The following is a 17337-nucleotide window of genomic DNA, read 5'->3' as shown; positions in this document are numbered from 1 at the left end:
CGGGCATAAACACATTGGGAGTATTTTATATGTGGGTGAAAGAATTCTTAGTTTATTCTTTAGCTCTCAGGCAAAGCACACTCAATATACTGGTTTGTGCAATGCTGAATCACGTAGTCCGCAACATCCTAAAATATAGTGTATAGAAATTTGTTATTTATGCCCCTGTATACATTTGTATAATAACAGTTCATTCTCAAATTATGAAATTACCTTTCTCATTACAGTGCTGTATGGCCATAACCTCTGACCAAGCTTGTATGTCCTTATTGCAGGGAGTCCTGCAAACTTTACATGTGGTAATTGGCATATTTTGAAGATTAAATTGGTGAACACTTTTTTTCCCCCACTAGTTATCAGAAGCCAGAGACATTAATTTTTTTCATTTATTTATTTGTCGTTTATATATTCACTCAACAAACTTATGATGAATCCCTACCAAGGGAAGACAAATCAGATTCTGCTCCCTTAGAGCATCAGGTTGGTGGAGTGAGATACACATGTAAACATTTCATTAAAGTGCTGGATATTAAGGGAAAAATCTGGACAGTGTTCCAGAAGAAGAGCTTCTCTGAATTTCTCTGAAATCATCCTTTATCCTGAGTTGGGGGACTCAGATGCTTTCATAGGAAGGTGTGGGTTCTGCTATCAACAGTCTCCTCCCCTTTGCTCCAGCAAACCGCAGAGTGAGCATTGGAACTCTTGGTCCTAGACACTGATGTGGAGCGCTCTCTCCATAAGCCTTTGAGCTCTCCTGGGCAATTCTGACCCCTTGACTGGAGACATTGATTTTATCCATATGAAAATTTCCTAAATAGAAGATACCACGACAGCTGAATTAAAAAAAATCATGATTCTAAACAGTTAATATTTAAAAGATCTAGCCATAATGCGTCACAAGGCAACGTGGGGCCACATTCATTTAGTGCATAGGATGGCGTTGTTCAGAGGTGGAATGCCAAGCCTTTACTCATCCCAATCCTTATGAGGGGGGAATGAAAGAAGGGGTGGTAACTGCTCATAGGACAGCCCCCTGAGAGGCGTTAACAGGGAGGCAGTTCTCTTTTTGAGTCATTTTTTAAAACGCTAATGCTCCCAGGTGCGTTCATGTGAAGTCATTACTATCAGTTGACACCTTAATTAGCAGTTAATATTTTAGCAGGAGGAACAGATGAAGTGTGAAGGGGGAACGAGGAACAAGGTGGGGACTGAAGGTGGCAGTGATGCTGGGAAAGGTGTCTGAAGGAGAGGAGGGTACAGGCTGGGGAGAAGGGGTCTTGATAGGGTATGTGGAAGGCACTGTTTTGTGTGCTTTTTTTTTTTTTTTTTTTTTGCTATGCGAAGTTTTGTCATGTCGTGGGTTGCTAACTTGATCTCATGTCTCTTTCAAGACGTAGAAAAGAAAGATTCAGATTTGAAGGTGATAGTGTAACCTTCCCAATTAATGCCGGAGCCCCCTCCTCTTTTACCAACAACAGAAGTTCAGCCTCTCCCTCTCCTGTGAATTTGTACAGGGGCCACAGGGGCTGGCTCAGTTCAAGGTGAGGGAGTGGGAGACGTGGTCTGGGCTGTTCCTCATCTGACACCCACCATCCCAACCCCATGATGTGGAGGGAACTGGAGTCTGTCCCGCCAGTCTACTGTTGCCATTTCTCTTGTTGCCACATGGAGTCGCTGCTGAGGTTGAATCCAGCACAATCCCATGTTTGCTAGTCCATCCTGCCCTGGAGGTGGTCTTTGAGGTTATGTCTGGTTCCTGTGTCTAGAAACTATTGTGAAGGACATGGTTGGCCTATGGGTCATGGGGTTACATTTCTTTTTGAGTAAAAGGAAAAAAAGGTGGAGCTGAGGGGGTTGGACAAGAATGTGTGGTTTCATGGCTAGTACATTTGATAAGGAGGTGGCTTTAGGAGGGATAAATATTAACAGCAGAAATGAACCATGAATTATCTGTGGGGTCAGGTTGGGTGTGTCTTTCAGTTATTCACCAGGATCACATAGGCAGTTTGCATATCTGTCTATGTATCTATATCCATCTATATATCTCTAAGCTCCTGTTGTCCTGTGCAGTTGGAATCCTCTCCCTATCTGTGGTGTTAACGTATGATCAGTACAGGAGCACAGAGGGAGGTTATCTGGGATATGAGGCCATTGGAGCTGGGAAAGTTGGTCATCCTGTCTAGCATCCTCTCACCTGCCCTCTTGGTTTTGATGTATTGAATGATCACTAAAATATGACCTAAGTCCTTCTAAAATGTCTCAGACTCCATGTTAATACAGTATCCTCAGGAAAAACATGGTGCCCTTGGAGGGACAGCCTTTTTACTCTGACATATGAGCCTTTGTCCTCATCCCCAGGAAGCCATTGACCACACATGTTCTTTTTCCTACTAGTGCTTATTCCTAGAAAAGGGCCCAATAAACAAATTCTTAGAAAGGGGTAACTGATGAAACTCTATATCTCATCTATTTTAGGGACATCAACTTTAAGGGTAGCTGGCCCTTTAAGCAAAGCAAATAACCTGATTAATTTTGGAACTTCGAGCAGACAGGAGGTCATCACAGTGTGTTAGCCTCTTCAAGGGAGCTTGACTCAAGAACTGGGCCTTTCTGTAACAATGCCCTTCAGTTTCTCTCTGCTGAGACCCCACAACCAAACTGCAGCCCACTTCTTCAGAACGGTTAATGTGAAGACTGACTAGCCTTTTTTTTTTTAACTTTATTTATTTATTTTTGGCTGCGTTGGGTCTTCATTGCTGCGCGCGGGCTTTCTCTAGCTGCTGCGAGCGGGGGCTACTCTTTGTTGCGGTGCACGGGCTTCTCATTGCCGTGGCTTCTCTTGTTGCGGAGCACGGGCTCTAGGCGTGTGGGCTTTGGTAGTTGTGGTTCACGGGCTCAGTAGTTGTGGCTCACGGGCTTAGTTGCTTCGTGGCATGAGGGATCTTCCCAGACCAGGGCTTGAACCCCTGTCCCCTGCATTGACAGGTGGATTCTTAGCCACTGCGCCACCAGGGAAGTCCCCTGACTAGTCTTTAAAACAGTTAAAAAGTCTGGCATTCAGCACTCATGTTCTTATTATTTAAATCTTGCTCTCGCTCAATTTCCATTCTTTCCCAAGTAGGATTCTCGGCATTTGAGACTGTAAATGAGTGAGTAGGGATGGTTTGGTGCACAAGTTCGGTCTATGTAGAGCCTTTAAACCCTGTCCTTGGGATAGAAACATTAGTTTTAGGTATAAACAAGCAAATAAGTGATCAAACTTGTGTCACATAAGGTTTTGATCTCCTTTACACAAAACCTGAGGCTATTTTTAGGAGAAACCATGCCTTCCAAAGTATGTAAGTTCCCCCCGCTTACAACAGTTATTTATTTTTGATCTATCTTTTGCATATTAGTTCTTAGTCTTTCTGGTTTTATTTTCTCCTAATTTTTCTCCTCTATCCTATTTTTAAAATTTGTTTGTTTGCCAGCATTCTTTTTAAAAAAATTGAAGTATAATTGATTTGCATTCTTTTTTAAATGCCTTAACTTGTAGGCATTGACCCAGAGGGAACCTCCCGATAGGTTCTCAGCCCTCCTATTGCCACCCAGCTAGGAGTCCACAAAAGAGCATAAAATGCGCTTCCCATGATGCGCTGGTGACCATCCAGTTTCCAGTAGCTGGGAAATATCACTAAATAGACTATGCTTCGGCCATCTCCCAGTGGAATTTTAAGGGAATTATTATGACAATAGTACGGTGAATGGAGCTTTGTATCATTGCAAGGTAAGTGCCAGCCGTGGAGAGTGAGGGCTACAGTTCGGGCTGCAGGCTGGGTGCTGCAGGTGCTGGAGGAAAGCATCCTCCAGGTCGTGGCCACGTGTTGCAAGGCTCCAGATTCATCACTGCGATCCGCTGTGCTTTGCGCTCAGTCACTTTGGCCCGCCTGAAGGAGGCAGCTGTTGTAAATTATGAGTGCGGAGCCAGGGGATAATTCTTGGCTTTCGTCGTGCCATGAAGGCTCCAGCAATTAATTTCTTCTGTTCTTCTCGCAGCCAAGGATTCTCCACATTATTCATCTCTTTGGGCAAAAGCTATTGGTGGCGTCTGAGTGATTTTCTCACTAGGTGTATGATGGGAATTACCTGATTGTGGATGGCTTGCACTTGTAGTTCATTTTGCAGGTGAATTCTGCCCAGGTATGACCTCAGCAGGAGCTTAATCTGTCTTCAGATCCCAAGGCATAGAGTTCCGTGTGGTGTTTCCATTAGACACGAAGGTACCGGCTTGGCATTTTTGAATCCTGAGGCACCATTTGCTAATGCTTTCACCTCTCGAAGTGGCTGGTTTCCCTGTGTGCACGTGACAGGACCCAAATAGTTTCACTAGCGGGCCAAACCTGGGCTATGTTTCTGTTACTTTATAGGAAAACAAAACCAAAACCAAAAAGGCCCCCCAATATATCAACCTTTCCCGTTGGGAGAGGTAACCCTGGAACAAAACAGTTTGAGAAGAGCCCTGGGTCTAGCAAGCCATAGGGGCGGGACTGTGGAGGGGCAGAGGATGGAATTTAGTCCCCAGGGGTCTGTCTCAAGTCTCAGGAGCTCCCGGAGAATTCAGAGGACGAAGATGGGGCGCCTGCAGGACCCTTTAGCGTGGTCCTCTGAATTGTTTGTTTTTGTGTTGGGGGAGAACTGATAAATGCACTTTACGGCACATGTAGTGATTTAGCCCCTGTATTTTTCCTGATGACTAGTGTCCCCTCTTCAGGGTCTTTGCCGGGCCCACGCTACTACCACATCAGCAGGTAAAGGACACAAACACTGCTCAATGAAAGGGATGCTCTGCGTCTTCACAGTCTCATGGAAGCAGCTCGACTGGGAGGCGGGAGGAGAGAGGAGCTGCGTTCAGATGGTCAGAGTGTTGCCTGCTTCTCAGGAGGCCAGCTTGGGTATCTTGCAACCTGCGGGCGTGGAAGCCAGGGCTTTCCTCCTCCCACAGAGGTGAAGTTAAGGACTGCTGGCTTGAGGCGGACACCGTGGCCGAGTTTGTTCTGTGTGATCTTAGCCTTGTCTGGGATTAGAAACTCATTTCACAGTGTATCACCCACTCTTAGCCCAGTCCATGGCAGATCAGGTACTTAATAACTATTTGATGAATGAATGAATGGGTAACTGACCAGTGCCAGGAATCTATCATTTTGGTGCCTTCGTGTTGCCATGCAACTCGCCCTACTTTTCTTACTACTTCTGCCTCCGTAGCACCATTGCCCTGCTTGCCGTTCCACCGCTGCTGAAGTAGCCGTCTCATTGGAATGTAATCGGAACAGCTCATTCTCTCTGAGGTGTAATAACAGACAATGAATAATTTAATGTGCTACCCTTGGAGGGTTATGCACATTTGAACAGGTGACAGGTAACTGCAGACAGAGTAAACAGTAAGAATAAATTCGTAGTAAAGGTGGCATTTCACATCAATGACAGGGCACTGTCTTCAGGCAGGAGGGGCCCCTTTCTGTGGTTTCCCTCACAGCATATGGCTCTGTGAACTCCCGATCCTTACTTGGCATCATTTTGTTCCTGGATAGAATCACAGATGATCTGACAAAGATTACTGATCCCTGAAGTGCCCGAGTCACTCTGGGGAGTGTCTTTCTGTCTCAGCGCAGGACAAGAATCTAGATCTTCCTAATGCCAGCCTGGTCTCAGGCAGCATTGGGGGCCAGAGGGAGCAGGGCAGGACATAAGGAAATAGGAACAGGTTCACTGCCTATTTTTCAGATTTCCGATCAAAGAGAAAGCATGTTGAAAATAATTTGCAGCTCTGACAGCCTCTTTTAACGGAAGGCGTGTGTCGAGCATGAAGTTATAACCGTCAGTTCTTCTTCAGTGGGAGGACACGAAAGGAAGGGGCTGGTTGCCTTTTGGTGGAGGTGGGGAAGCTGAACTGCTGGCTGATGGGACAGCGTGGCCAAGGTCATTCAGCAAGTAGCCGAGCTGGCTGGCTGTTCCTAGCCCAGCTCACCATTGTCCTGCAGGCCTCATTATCCCGATTGGAAAGCAGAGCTGCGTCTGAGTCAGTCTCCTTGGTGGGGCTGTAGGGAGTGTGGGTGTCAGCAGTCTGGGCTTGCAGAGGCTCTGAAACAATACCAGGTATTTTGTAGCAGGTATGTGCTGAGTGTTCTTCTCTCACTCTCTGCATTTGGGGCATTCAGCATATAATCCTACAATTAGTTCATTAAAAAAATAAAAAACGACTTGCAGGTCACCTTTAAAACAAAGGGAGAAGCAATTTTGAATTTAGCAATTTTTCATTTTTGACATCTGGTACCACCTCAAGCTCTGCAGTTACAAATAATGCTGGTGGGGAACGGATCCTTTTATGCACATTTGAAGAAAGAAGGGTTATACATTATGAATAGAACAAGGATAAAGGAATTGGCTGTGCGCTGCAAGATATTTGGAGTGCATTAATCAGCCCATCTCTTTTAGAGTGAGAATCATTTTTAAGAATGGGTATTAAACAGAACGCAAACAATTTGTGCAATTTAAGCCTGCTTGATATACGATAGACATACGAGGGCAAAGGGAAGGTGAGAAAACACAGCAAGGCATTTAAGAGAGTGTTCCTCAGGGTAAAACGAAGCAAGGGAATGAAGCAGAGCTTGGAAGAAGAACCAAGATGGCATCTAGTCCTACTTACATTCCCACAGCACCTGACGCATTGATTCATTTATCACTTCACAAGCAGCAATTAGCTGCTTGTGTCAGCCTTGACCCCATGGAACTCACATTCTAGGGGAGAAGACAGACACCTACTCAGAGAGTCCCTGTAGGACTTGCTATAAGGGAGGCAAACACAAGGAAGCCATGTCAGTTAGGAATGCTTTCCTTTACAAGTAATGAAAACACTGTTACCAGTGGCTTAAATAACTAGAATCTTAGATTTCTCTCATCACAAAAAGTCAGGAAGGAGGCAGCTGTGGGTTTAACACCTCAGTGTCATGAGGGCTGGTATCTCTGATTTTCTGGGACCACTCCACCACCGTATTTCAAGATGGCAGCCATACATCCACTTTCAGAGCAAAGGAGAGGAGATGCCAGTGGTAACTCACTAGCTTGTTCATCATGGCAGGAAAACTGTTTTTCTAAGCTCCAAGGCAGATTTCCACCGACATCTCAGAAGCCCCAACTGTGTCAGATGCCACCACTGCTTCCCACCAGCTGCAACGCGAACAGAGAAAGTGAGAACTTAGCTTTTCTAGGTCTCCCTTCTAAGCCTTGCTCTCTGCCTCAGGAGGCTGACAGATGAGACACCAGTGGGCACCCTTGCCCTTGGGTTTGGTCAGTGCGCAGCACTGGACAGATGGAGGGAAGGAGGAGAGAAAGGATAGGGTCCTGGGGTGGGTATCTTTTCCCTTGACTCCCACCTTGTGTGACTGCAGCAGACAGGCAGCGGTTTGAAGCTTCTGTCAGGTGGTGGCCTCCCCTTGGCAGGGTCACCTCTCCTTTCAGGCCTAGGGATGCCCGCCTGCCACTCATGCCCTCCGCCTCCCTCCTCCGGCCAGCAGCCCAGGCATCTGGAGTTTGATCCTGAGGGCGACAGGGTGCCCTTAAATGATTTTAAGAAAGATGTGGCTTAAATTGTATTTTACAAAGATGATTCTGATAGCACCATGGAGGATTATTAGAATGGGTTGAGAAAACCCCCGAGAGAGGTTTAGGAAGTTTCTACAACTTTTCCCCATGAGATAATAAAATCCCGAATGAAGGCTAGCTTTCCCTGATGACCTTCCCCAGCGAAATTAAACCTTCCCCACCCAAAGCAGTTACTATTGATGCATAGCCGTATTACATCCTGCATCACAGAGTATTATGGTGTTGTTATATTATTATAATAGAGTATTGTAATTCACTGTGTTATTGACTTTTCCGCTTATCTGTACAACTCCATGGGGATGGAGACCATGTCTCAAATTATCTTTGTGTTCCCAGCACACAGTGCGGGGCCTGGCGCACGATTCACATTCCATAATTGTCTTGAATTGAACGTAGGAACTGAGATTGTCGTCTACTGGGCACAGACTTACTTTACATGCAAAGTGATTACCTGTGGTGACTATAGTATAGCTTGATCTCACATCCTATAGCTGTTCTCTTTCTGATTAAAAGACAGAAGGGAAAAAGGGAGGAGAGGAGGGAGAGAGGAAGAATGGCAGGAAGGAAGCAGTGAAGTGAGCAAGTGGTGTAAGCCTGGACTTCTGTATGATATGGATGAGAAGGGCAGGGATGAGGGCGTTGGAACAGCTAGTGCATAGACATTTACTGTACATGACACCGAAAGGTCCCAAACCGGAAGAAATAGAAGCCAATTCTACTTTGTTCAGTGAAACGCGAGAGGGGAAAATAGATTGGGTAGCCAACAGTGCGTGCCTTAATTGTTTGCACACAGACTGGGTTGTTCCCGCATGGCCAGGGTCTGCTGCCCAGAAGTCCTTTCTGAAACCACAGGGAAGAAACAAGGCTGCACCAGGTCCCGAGTCATGCGCAGAAGTCACCTGTAAGAGTCGCTTCTCTTCAGTGATTTGGCAGGGGATGAAAGGCCCTCTAACCCATTTTCTTGATGGTGTTAAAAAATGCAATCTGACCAGATGCATCCCTCGGACAAAGTTGGGTAGCAAGAGGAAAGAAAAGAATACATTTTGGAGGGTGACTTGAAAATAGTTTTTGATAGTGAAGAAAAATGCGGCCACAGATTAGAAAACTTAGATGTCTGTAAACACTTGACTAACTTGAATATTCTAGAAAAAGTGTCAGAGAACTCTTAAACGTGTCTTTAAATGATGTGTTTAAAACCTAGAAAGTTGTGTCGACTGGAATAGGGTCTTATGACTTCAGAAGAAAGTTTTCCAGTGGTTTCAAGCATATGTTCTAAGCCAGGCACTTGCCATATTATCTCATTTAAATCTTAGAAAACATAGAAGTTGATGTTATTATATTCATCTTACTGATGAGGAAACTGAGGCTTGTGAAGCTTAAGTAACCTGCCCAAAGTCACACCAAAGGTGATGGAGCTGGGATTTGGATCCAGTGTCTGATTTCAATGACGGTAAACCTTGCCCAACATGCAGCTCTCATGACATTTGTATCAGTCTGTATTTCCCCCCAGGTACCCATATTCTGTTATTCAGTATCATTCCAGATGTTTGATTCTGTGAGGGGGGTTAATTCTCCCAATGAGTATCAGCTGTGAAATTGCATCTTGGATCCTAATCTTTCCTTGCAGAAGAAAAATAGAGATCATTAGGGCTCTTGAATTTATCTTTGTAATAACACAGTTCTTCTTTCTCTGAGGCTTTTTGTAAAGTTTCGATGATCTACTGTGTATTGGTCCTACCGAGTATCTATTTCAGGAATAGTGAGTGACCCTCATTACTGGGCCTCTGGTTTCATTCATCTTTTTTTGCTCTTCACTGAAAGCAGGTGACGGATGCATTTCGGGTGTGTTTAGCTCAGAAGGTGAACAAACCCCCCACTAGGTAAGAGCAACTGCTCTTTGCTGTTAATCAGCAGTGAACTTGGAGTCTGTTCATGGGATGATCAGCAGTCAGATATGAATCTCTTATTTCTTTCGGGTGCTGAAATGTGGGATTTCTTGCTGATGTTAAGCCATCTGGAGTGCCCCATCTCAGGGAGCCAGCCACCATGGCCTGCAGTGCTGGGCCCTTATGTGTGTGACCAAAAGCTCCCTGGGACAATGGGATCCTCTGGCCATAGGGAAGTGATGACTTATGTGTTCTCCTTGGAAAGTTCTTTCTCCCTTTGCCACGGTTGTGGACAGTTTCCCGTCCACTGGTGGAGGTCATACCTTACGTACCCTGACCCTTGGCCTGTCCTGTGGCACCAGCTCTTTTGTCTTCAAGGCACCTTTGCTGTTGTCATCAACCTGAGATCTGAGCTCTGAGGAGGAGTTCCCGTTGTCAGGAACCCTAGACCTAAAGCTTGGAGAATGTCTTCAGAGGCTGGGAGTAGTCTTTACAATATTCATTTACTTAGTGATTCATTTCTTAGTACTTGGTACCGTCTTTGGTTATGGGGGCTCATTTTTTTACTTTCTTACATTACTTGTGTCAGACCCTGAGTCCAGCATGGGGATAACTAGCCTGTAGCAGGAGGTTGATACGTGTTTGCTGAACGAGTGGCCCTCTGGCACAAGTCATCCTCCTTTCCTTCCGTTGCTTCCTTATCTGTTAATGTCGTGAAGGGGATATCGGCTGTCATCCCTACAGCCGGCTTAGGCATGAATTGCCTTGAAGACACACATACGTGTCCAGCACAGCTGATGATGGTTTCTGAGCCCTCATGTAGCTGATTTTTCAGCTATGGCTTTTAACCCTTTCAGTAGTCCCATGAATGAGGTTATATTATCCTCTTCTGCTGCTCCCTGAATTCAGAGAAGGTTTGCTGTATATGGTTTTGTGTTAGCAAGACTGTGGGAGCAAGTACCAGCTGGGCAAAGGGGTGGCAGGAATAGTTGGCTCTATGTAGAATGGGGCTGAGAATTCAGCAAAAGGGGAAGCCGAGAGCTGCCTGGGATAAATGGAAGCCTTCCCTCACCTCTGTGCCCTAACTCCCAGAAGCTTCAGGAGATGGTGCCTTTCCCATAGTATATAAAGTGGGGAGTTAAGCCAGTCCTGCTAAAATCTTAAACAGTAAGGTGACTCCTGAAAGCTGATATTTGCATTACCACTAATAGAGAGAATGAAGCATTACTTTGCCCCCAAAGGCATTTTCTTTCAGGGGTGGACAGAGAAACTTAGCAACCAGGCATGTATAGCTGTGACCGTAATGCTCGCGCACTGTTTTCTTCTATGGCCCAGGACAATCTTTTCTGATGCACTCTTGTCCCTTGTCACATCTGATAAAACTTTTATCTTTGGCAAGCCCTGCTGTCTTTTTCTTCTTTCTTCTTCTTTGCTATTTGGTTTCTTTTGGTTTGGTGGAGAGGAAAAAAATTCAGAGAAGGGTTAAGATAGTGTGTGGCTTCCCAAACTAAAAAGAAATCAAGCACCATATGTAAGTGGGTGGTGGCTTAAATAATTGGAAAACTGTAAGCTAAATAAATAAAAGGAATGCCCCCTCTTATGGAGCTTCAGTTTAGCAAAACAGTTGCCTTAGGGGAAAAACATCACCTCCCTCATTATCCTAAGTCTTTATGAGTGAAACATGCTATTCACATCAGGGGGCCTGTTACTTAACCTTCATTCATTCTCCTTTTTTCCCTGGTTTCCCGGTCCTGGATTAAATTCAAATTGGTAAAATGCTTTTGCTAGCCACATTAGTGCCATAAACACAGAGCTGTCTGCCGTCAGTACACACTTTTATTCTTTTAGAAAAACAAGCGGGAAATGATGATGAAAACCATTTGGAAACTGAAGGAGAAAAAAAAAGAAATAAATACAAATAATAAAAACGTATTACTGCTGGCAATCTGTGAACAAGAAGGGGGAAAAAACCCAAAAGATCCCTGGCTTTGATTCATACCTTCAGAGTGGTTTCCTTAATGACTGCTCTTTTGTGTCGCCAAAGCAGTGCTCATTTATCAGTCTGTGGTTTAATCCAAACCTATCAGGATGAAAATTCAAGGGGGATGAAGGTTAAATGACAGACATCCCGACCTGGAAACTCCAGAGTTGATAAATGTGTACAAACCTTGACTGTAAAGGCTGAGAGGGAAAAACATCTCTCTTTGGAGCCACTGAAAAGGAAGCTCTGGGTGAGAGGATAGGGAGGTGGGGGAATCAGATTCAGATATATGAGCACATTTTATTTATTTAAATTTAGTTTTTATTTTATATTGGGGTATAGTGGATTTACAGTGTATTACTTTCAGGTGTACAGCAAAGGGATTCAGTTGTATATCTATAGCTATATATCTATATCTCCATTCTGTTTCAGATTCTTCTCCCATATATGTTATTACGGAGGGAACTCTACTCAATATGATTTTATTTTAATTATTTTTTATTATTTATGTCAACTATTGAAGTATGGCTGATTTACAATGGTGTGTTAGTTTCTGGCATACAGCCAAGTGATTCAGCTGTGTGTGTGTGTGTGTGTGTGTGTGTATGCTTTTTCATATTCTTTTCCAATATTGTTTATCACAGGATATTGAATATAGTTCCCTGTGTTATACAGTAGGACCTTGTTGTTTATCCATTCTATACATAATTGTTTGCGTCTGCTAATCCCAAACTCCCAATCCGACCCTTCCTGGCCCCCTCTCCCTCTTGGCAACCACAAGTCTGTTCTCTATGTCTATGAGTCTGTTTCTGTTTTGTATTTAAGTTCATTTGTGTCGTATTTAAGATTTCACATGTAAGTGATATCATATGGCCTGTGTCTATCTTTTTCTAACTTATTTTGCTTAGTATGATAATGTCTTGGTCCATTCATGTAGATGCAAATGGGATTATTCTTTTTTATGGCTGAGTTATATTCCATTGCATATATGTACCACATCTTCTTTATCCATTCATCTGTCGATGGACATTTAGGTTATTGCCGTGTCTTGACTGTTGTAAATACTGCTGCTATGAACATGGGTGCATGTATCTTTTCAAATTATAATTTTGTCCAGATATATGCCCAAGAGTGGGATTCCTGGATCATACGGCAACTATATTTTTAGTTTTTTGAGGAACCTCCATACTGGTTTCCACAGTGGCTGCACCAGTTTACATTCCCACCGACAGTGCAGGAGGGTTCCCGTTTCTCCACACCCTCTCCAGCATTTGCTATTTATAGACTTTTTGATGATGGCCATTCTGACCAGCGTGAGGTGGTACCTCACTGTAATTTTGATTTGCATTTTTCTAATAATTAGTGATGTTGAGCATCTTTTCGTGTGCCTGTTGGCGATCTGTATGTCTTCTTTGGAGAAATGTCTATTTAGGTCTTCTGCCCATGTTTTGATTGGGTTGTTTGGGTTTTTTTTGTTACTGAGTTGTATGAGCTGTTTGTTTTGGAACTTAAGCGCCTGTTGGTCGCATCATTTGCAAATATTTTCTCCCAGTCCGTAGGTTGTCTTTTCATTTTGTTTATGGTTTCCTTTGCTGTGCAAAAGCTTTTAAGTTTGATTAGGTCCCATTTATTTATTTTTGCTTTTATTTCTGTTGCTTTGGGAGACTGATGTAAGGAAACATTGGTATGATTTATGTCAGAGAATGTTTTGCCTATGTTCTCTTCTAGGAGTTTTATGGTGTCATGTCTTTATTTTCGTCTTTAAGCCATTTTGAGTTTACTTTTGTGCATGGTGTGAGGGTGTGTTCTAACTTCATTGATTTACATGTGGTTGTCCAACTTGCCCAACACCACTTGCTGAAGAGACCGTCTTTTCCCCATTGTATATTCTTGCCTCCTCTGGCGATAATTAATTGACCGTAGGTGTCTGGGTTTATTTCTGGGCTGTCTATTCTGTTGCATTGACCCATATGTCTGTCTTTGGAGCACATTTTATTTTTAACACTGCGTTTAATTGTTTGTGAGTCAGATGGAAATTCTGAACTGTGTCTCTCTTATATATCAATGCTGATAAACTTGTGTTGATGAGTGTATTGTAGCCCAAAGCAAAGGGATTAATCATGGAAAAATAGGTTTTAACAAAATAATAAGATGTCTCTAGTTCTCCTTTGCACCTCTTCCTTTCTGACCCCCAGGATGCTTGATGGATCCCACCATCTCCTCCTTTGCTCAAATGTATTTAGTCTCTCCTCCCTAAAATACCCCTTGTCTAATAAATCTGTTTGTCCTGACACATAGCACAATGTCTGCTATGTAATAGGTGCTCAATAAATTGGTGTACTAGTTAAGAGTTTAACTCTAAATTCAAACTCAGAATGCTCTCAGGTAAGTTACCTAACCCTTCTGGCTCTGTTTTCTCGATTTATAATAGTGCCTGTCTCATGGGGTTGTTATGAAGTCTAACTGAGTTCCTGTTTATAAAAGTGCTTAGAAAGAAGAAAAGATTATTCTCGGAGAAGTAACATATGTGGATAAAGCTTTCAGTACTGTAAAAGAATCAAAATCTGTAAATTCTTTAAAAGGTGAAAGTTACGAGTCTTATAGAAATGAGAAAAATGAAGAATTTGCCATGAGTGACAGCCTTCTTCTCTGCCCTCCATGTTCTCTTTTTTTTACAAGAAAATCAATCTCAGAAAATACTGAAACCATACTAAAAACTAATTAGTATTTAATATTCAAACATTATGTCAAAAAGGACTTCTGTAGGGTCTAATATATCACCTATGCCTCGTGACTGCTCCCCCAGCAAGGCACATATAAAGAGGATGACCTTCTGCTTGTAAATGAGTGAATGGTAATAATGATAAATCAGGAGGAGGTTTCCATGACCAGTTCCTTTATAGAGCCAATACTAATGTGTTTATCTGACTCATGGGTTGATTTCTCTGTTGGCTCACATTATGCCAATGGATTCTCTCATTTTCCTTTTCTCCATATTAAAGAGTATCTTGCCCAAGGAAAAGACTAGATCTTGAATCAGGATGGTACTTCTTTGGCATTCAGTGCATGAAAAACAAGCTTTTCATTGCTAATGGTCCATTGCTACTGTTCCATTTTTTATTGAGTAGGTAATTGTTTGGGTCTGTCATTACTTCTGTCTACAGTGGGAACTTGGATGACAAATCCTATGGGAGAGGACCACAGGGGCACAGGGTTGAGCAAGATGCTGTGGTGATAGTTTGGTGGAAGTGGTCACTGGGGAGAAAGAGTTGGAGAACTGACTGGCATGCATCTCTCTCCAGATCCTTAGGGCTAAGGCTCCATCATGCTTTGGGCTATGTCCATGGTGTGGTCCTGTCACCCAAGGGAGGTGTTGTGGAATCTCATTGGTCCTGAGCACTGGATTGATGTAAGAGAAGCCAAGGCCTCCCCAGTTGGTCCTTTCTCATGCTGTCCACTAAGGCCAGGGTCCCCCTACAGACCATGGGCAGTAAGGGAACCAGGCTCAGTATCCTGTCACTTGACCTTCAGTGTCTTCCCTACCCCTCACCTGCCATTTTCCAGTCAAGAAGATGCCTCATTTCAATGTCTTCTTTTTTCTTCAACTCTGTCATGAGAATCTATTCCTGTAAGTAGTTTTCAGGAACAAAATTTCCTATGGTGATTTTCCAATATTTTCATTTCCTTCAGAAGGTTTATATTACTGTATTGTATATTACTGCATTTCAGAATCTTGGTATTTAGCTTATTTAGAGAGACAAACAAATATTATGATCATGAGAGCCACCAATGAACAAGTGGTAATAACAGCAGAGACCGAAATACGAAAAATAATTAACATGAAACAGGCAGCAGTCCCAGCTGTCTTGAGCAATTTTGAAGGCATAACTTGAAACATGGAAGATGTTCAAAGGAAGACTTAAGTGGTGGGGGGGAAACAACACGTGCCATTAACATATACACCACAGATGTGAGCTTTGTCAGTAGCATTTCTCTCTTCTTACCGTAAATCTCAGGTTGGTATTACAAGATGACATCAATTATGTCGAATTAAAAAGGGCCAGTGACCCCAGAGAGCTAGAGGGAGAAATTTCACTGGTAAAGGCATTGGGGATAATTTTATTTAGCTTAATCTCAGTGTCGTGTTATGCACTGTTCTGTTGTCCAGTTGTGAGGCTAAACTTATTTATGCTTTTATGTAACATGTGGTATTATATTGAAGCTTTTACTATTTACAGAGAAACTCCCTTTGCCTTTCAAATAAGAAGTAACAAAGCATGTATAATTCAGCAGAAACCCTTTATGAGTAATATGACCATGTAATTGTCCAAACTGGGTCACTTTGGAGAATGAAAGAGATTGCTGTTAATAATTATGCTGGGACACTAGGCAGGAACCAAAACTGTCTCAGGTAAATCAGGATGTGTGCTTATCCGAATTATACTGCCAAAGCACAGAGGCTAGATTTATATCAGTCTTAGGAAGATAACAGAAAGGTTATCAGATTTCTACTTTATATATTATTGTATTTTGGGAGAGATGAGTTGATTTATAGTAGAGGCAATTTACTATATTTCACTGTATTTAGTCACTTAATTATGAGTAGCTAATGGTATATTTCTCTCCACTGAGAACCTTTCCTTGGTTCTTAACCAATTTTTTAACATTCTGGTGCTTGCACACTTGATTTTACTTCCGTTCGACAATTTGTCCTCCCAGTGGAGAGTACTGGGATATTCGAGTAATTTCCCCCACGATTCTCTAGCATAACTGATGGTGTCTGAGAGTCTCACTGCCATAGGCACAGGCCTTGCACATAGATATTCTATTATTATAGAATATCTATGATAATATTCGTAGTCTTCCAAGAATGACAGTAGCTGATTTCTGTGGATGTGAAAACCTACAGTGCTCTGCTCTGTTTGACCATCCATCCAGCTGTTCACTGATGAATGGGGTCACAAAATCTCTCTCTCAGGCACCTGAGAGCAATGCATTTTGGTCACAAGGGTTTGGCTCCTCGCTCACCTCACTGTGAATGCTGAATCCCCACCCTTAGCACACGGCGATCTTCAGGAGAACGTCACCGGGTTAGGCTGAGACCCAATCTGTGCAATCCATTTAATAAAGAAGTAGAAATCTTCCCGAGATGCTGAATGGGCTCAGTTTGACCCTTCTCTCTTGAACTTTGGTCTCTTTCATTATTTCAAATGGAGAGAGTGTGGTTGACTGCACACAATTGCTGACCATCTTACAAATTGTGAGACATCTGGCCTCTGAAAAATCATGGAAGGACTGCTGAGGATGACAGATAATTTTCTGTTGGCTACTGTTGTCCCAGAGCAATTTGATAGTGCTGACATTTTGCCCACCTGGAAATACTTCTCATCTAAACTTCCACCTCACCTAACCCTGAGCTCTGCGCCATACCTTGGAAACTTCTGGGGCTTCATCTCCAAGGGCCACTTTTTCAGAGAGGCATTCCTCTTGGCTGGAGGGAGGAAATTTTATAACTTTCTTTTTAGACTTCCTGACAGCTAAAACCAGCAAGGGAACATTTAAACTTAGACATAAATAATTCAGCACTGATTTTCCTTGAGTAGTTTCATAGTAACCAATATTAGTTTCTTTCTCTTTCTTGTCATTACTTCCATGTCCTTTACTAGGAGGAATAACCTTCCCCTTGTCCCCGCCATGGAGTTGGACCCGTGGTATATTTGGGGCAGTGGCAAGGAGAAATTGTTGATTTCTGGCTACAACCTTTTTTGCCCCCCAGAAGTGCCTATAAGATTCTTTTTCCATTTTTAAGCTACATGTCAAAGGGTTTGATTT

The sequence above is a fragment of the Grampus griseus genome (assembly GCF_964374135.1).
Source record: "Grampus griseus genome assembly, chromosome: 6".
Lineage (NCBI taxonomy): Eukaryota > Metazoa > Chordata > Mammalia > Artiodactyla > Delphinidae > Grampus > Grampus griseus.
Note: the sequence above shows the minus strand (reverse complement) of the source record.